Source organism: Peromyscus eremicus, chromosome 5 (genome assembly GCF_949786415.1).
Source record: "Peromyscus eremicus chromosome 5, PerEre_H2_v1, whole genome shotgun sequence".
In the NCBI taxonomy this organism is placed as follows: domain Eukaryota; kingdom Metazoa; phylum Chordata; class Mammalia; order Rodentia; family Cricetidae; genus Peromyscus; species Peromyscus eremicus.
The window spans coordinates 88,360,028-88,364,564 of NC_081420.1; positions in this window are offsets into that span (position 1 = coordinate 88,360,028).

The following is a 4,537-nucleotide window of genomic DNA, read 5'->3' on the forward strand; positions in this document are numbered from 1 at the left end:
CCCAGCCTCTAAGTATCTGTACATGCTGCTCTCTCATCCTAGATCACTGTTTTTCTCTTCCTCTAGGACAGCGGTTCTCAACCTGTAGGTAGCGACCCCTTTGTAGGGGTGGCATATTAGATGTCCTGCATGCCAGATGTTTACATTATGATTCATAACTAGCAAAATGACAGTTATGAAGCAGCAACAAAATTGTTTTATGGTTGGGGGTGTACTGGCTGCTTTTGTGTGTCAATTTGACACAAGCTAAACAGAGTCATTAGAGAGGAAGGAGTCTCAGTTGAGAAAATGTCTCTATGAGACCCAGCTGTAAGACATTTTCTCAATTAATGATCAGTGGGGGAGGGCCCAGCCCACAGTGGGTGGTGCCACCCCTGGGCTGGTGGTCCTGGGTTCTATAAGAAAGTAAGACTGAACAAGCCATGATGAGCAAGCCAGTAAGCAGCACCCCTCCATGGTCTCTGCATCAGCTCCTGTCTTCAGGTTCCTGTCCTGTTTGAGTCCCTGTCCTGGCTTCAGTGATCAACAGTGATATGGAAGTGTGAGCCAAATATGTCTTTTCCTTCCTAAGTTGCATTTTGGTCATGGTGTTTCATCACAGCAACAGAAACCCTAACTAAGACAAATTGGTACCAGTGTAGTGGGGTATTGCTGTAATAGACCTGACCATGTTTTTGGGAGGATTGTGGAAGGACTTTGGAACTTTGGGTTAGAAGAGCCATTGAGTGTTAAGAGGTCAGTGGGATGTTCTGTGGGAACTTGGAAGATAAGACTATTGAGAGCAGTGCAGAGGATGGAGGCCTGGCTCGTGAAGTTTCAAAGGGAAGTTTGAAGACTATCAGAGCCATTTGTTATTTTGAAATAAGATCCTGTGGTTCTGGTTAGCTGGGGCTGAAGAATCAGCTGTGATTAACAAGATACCAGAACTACTAAATTGAAACTTTCCTTTGCTGGGTTACTTGATGCTGGTTAGCTGGAGCTAAGAAATTAGTAGTGATTAAGAAGAGATCAGCATCACTGAGGTGAAATCTGGGAAGTGATTCCTGAGAGCACAAAGAAGCTGTGTTCCAGAGTCGGCCAAGGTTGTACTTCATGCTGGTAGCTGGACTTGGTAATGTCTTAGTCACTCACGTGGAACTGGTTTGGAAGGCATGAAGGGGTCATGGAGAGCAGCTGAGGCTTGGCACTGTGAGAGGCCAGGAAAGGCCATTGGTGAAGCTGCAGCCTCAGTGGCAGCTGAAGGCCCAGGACTGAAGGGGTCATGCAGAGAAGTTGAGCCCAGGAGAGGCTATTGGTGAAAGCGCAGCCCAGTTGCAGCAGGAGGCCCAGCGTTTTGGAGATGCCAGGACCATGGGCTGTCCACCAAGAACAGCAGCAGCTGTGGAGTGGAGGCTGGTGGAGCCTAGAAGACGAGCTGTGTGTGCTGCAGAGGGCGGAGCTGGAGAAGTGACCCAAGCCCGTTGGAGGAATCCAGAAGATTGTAAGTGGATCCCAGACATTGGATGGTTGGAATTTGGTTTTGCTTTGATCTGATTGTGACTGTGCCCTGATTTTTCCTCTTGAAGTAAGGAAGTATTTTGCTAGTGCCCACAGTTTAGAGACTTTGGATTTCAAAGGACTGGATTTTAATAGAAATTGGCTATTTTAAAGGGACTGAAATTTTAATGTCTTTGAATTTAGAAAGACTGGGACTTTTAAAGTAAATTTTTTTTTTTCGACACAGGGTTTCTCTGTGTAGCTTTGGAGCCTGTCCTGGAACTTGCTCTGTAGACCAGGCTGGCCTCGAACTCACAGAGATCCTCCTGTCTCTGCCTCCTGACTGCTGGGATTAAAGGCGTGTGCCACCACCGCCCGGCTAAAGTTATTTTTTAATGTGAGATATTGGGTATGAAAAAGGAAGGGTTGTGACTTAATAGTGATGTTTGTGTGTCACGTTGACAAGGGGTCAGTGGTACTGGCTGGGTTTGTGTCAACTTGACACAAGCTACAGTCACCAGGGAGGAACCTCAGCTGAGGAAGCGCCTCCTTGAGACCCAGCGTAAGGCATTTTCTCATTTAGTGATTAATGGTAGAGGGTCCAGCCCATGGTGGGTGGTGCCATCCCTGGGCTGGTGGTCCTGGGTTCTATAAGAAAGCAAGCTTTGCAAGCCATGATGAGCAAGCCAGTAAGCAGCTCCCCTCCATGGCCTTCTGCATCAGTTCCTGTCTCCAGGTTCCTGCCCTGTTTGAGTTCCTGTCCTGATTTCCTTCAGTGATGAACAGCAATGTGGAAGTGTAAGCCAAATAAACCCTTTTCTCCACAAGTTGCTTTTTGGTCATCGTGTTTCAATGTAGCAATAGAAGCCCTGACTAAGACAGAGGTCACCACACCGTGAGGAACTGTACTAAAGAGTCGCAGCATTAGGAAGGTGGAGAACCGCTGCTCTAGGGAATGTCTCTCACTCCTGAAGCGCAGTTCTGGCTTGTACCATATTTCACTTCCACAGCTGGAGCCACCTTATCTCCTGCCCAAACCGATCCTTCCACATCATGCATGTTCTTGAAGGATTTACCCTGCTGCCCAGACCAGAGACCCAAGGGGATCCCAGGATGTCTCTCCATCCTTCATGAACACCAAACACCACAGGGCCACAGTGGTCCTCATGCAGCCTTTGCTCCCCATCCACCACCACAGAGGCACAGTGCCTCCCCCACTGGCTGCCTGTCCCACCCCTGCTCCCTCCAGCCACACCCTGGCAATCTGCAGTAGAGCTTCAGCGGGGGCCCACCTCTGCTCTGAGAGACTTAGAATGAAACCTCCAGTCCTTTCCTGGTGACAGAGTCTGTCCTTTGGGCCTAGGACCACCCAGTTCTACCTCCTGCCCAGGGGCTTCTCTCCAGCCCTGTAAGCAGCAGGGGCTGGAAATCCCTGCCTTAAGCAGAGCCTGTTTCTTCTGCCCCCTTGGCCTGGAGATCCACAGCAATTACCACGATCACAGTGCAAAAATCACAACAGCAGCTGCTGTTCTAGAATTTACTATGCTGGACTCGGCTCTCAATGCTTTCCAGGCAAACTCAATGGGTCCACGCAGGAAGTGAGACTTACTGATCCATGCCATCCCTGTTTGATCCGTGAGGAGACAGAGGCAAAGAGCATCGTGAGCCCCCCACATCAGTGACCACCCCCACATCATTGACCACCCCCGAATCAGTGACCACCCCGCTATTAGCAAGTGCAGTTGACATTTGAGCCCAGGCTGCCTGGTGTCACAATCTTAACCATTCACACACAGTGGTGAGCACGTGGACACGAGAGCACACATGCACCAATCCTGGCACCAAGCACTAGCCTTGTTTTGACTCCTCCATCCAGGGTTGGCCTTGTGACTTCCTTTGACCAATAGAAAGTCAGGAAGCATGAAGGCCTGGGAAAGCCTGGACATTGGAACTGAGCTGTGTTGGGGCTGAATGCCTAGGACGGCCTCCACCCACAGGGCTCTTTGCCCGGAGAAGTTCAGCATCTAACCTGTGCTGTTCCCCAGCATGGCAAAGCCCTGTGGGTGGAGGCTGCCCTAGGCACTCAGCCCCAACACAGCTCAGTTCCAGTGTCCAGGCTTTCCCATGGCAGGATTGAGCTCCAGGGACATCAGCAGGGAGGTGCCACACTGAGCCCCAACAACCCACGAATTTGGAAGAACACTGGAAGCCATGGCCGACTCTGGCCTCTGGCTTGGTTTACCTTTGGGGATTTTTTTAGACAGGGTCTTGTATAGCCCAAGCTGGCCTGGAAGTCGATATGTAGTGGAGGATGGCCTTGAACTTCTAATTCTCCATCTCCACCTACCAAGTGCTGGGATTAAAGGCGGCACCACTATGCCAGGTCTTATCTGTGCTGGAGATGGAACCCAGGACTTCCCAATGCTAGGTTAGCACAGCCGTTGGCTCATCTTTGAACCTCAGTTTCCCCATTTGAAAAGCAGAAACAGTGCCTCTTGCCTTTCAGGTTTGCTGTGAGGTCTGAGTGTAGGTGACCTCCCCAGACAAGATGGTCACCAGTGAGTGGGACCAGCATACAACCTTATGCATTGTAACTTAGGTCCAGGCCACCCTCCCATCCCCAGGTGACCCAGGAGCACAGTTTATTACTTCCTAGTATTATCCTCTGTGTCTGTGGCCCATGTGGTGCTGGGCACATGGCACCAGGTAGGATGATGCCTTCCATGCCCTAGAGCAGTAGGCTCTGAGACCCTGAGGTTCCAAGGACTTATCCTATCCAGATGTGAACGAGTTTTCCAGGGCAGCTGTATCATGGGCACACAAGAAGCCTGGTCTGCTCCTATCTGGCTATAAAGCACATCCACATTTGAATTCTCACTGTGCCACGACTTGGCTCAGGCCTGCTTGAAACAGGAAAATAAGAAAGCAGTGCTGCTATGCTGAAAACATTGCCAAGGTCACTGTCCCCCAAAACCAACAGTGTGTACAGGGCAGGTGAATTCAAGACAGTGGCCTGTGAGCTCAGCCTAAGTTTCTCCCCCACCATACCCACCCTCCCATA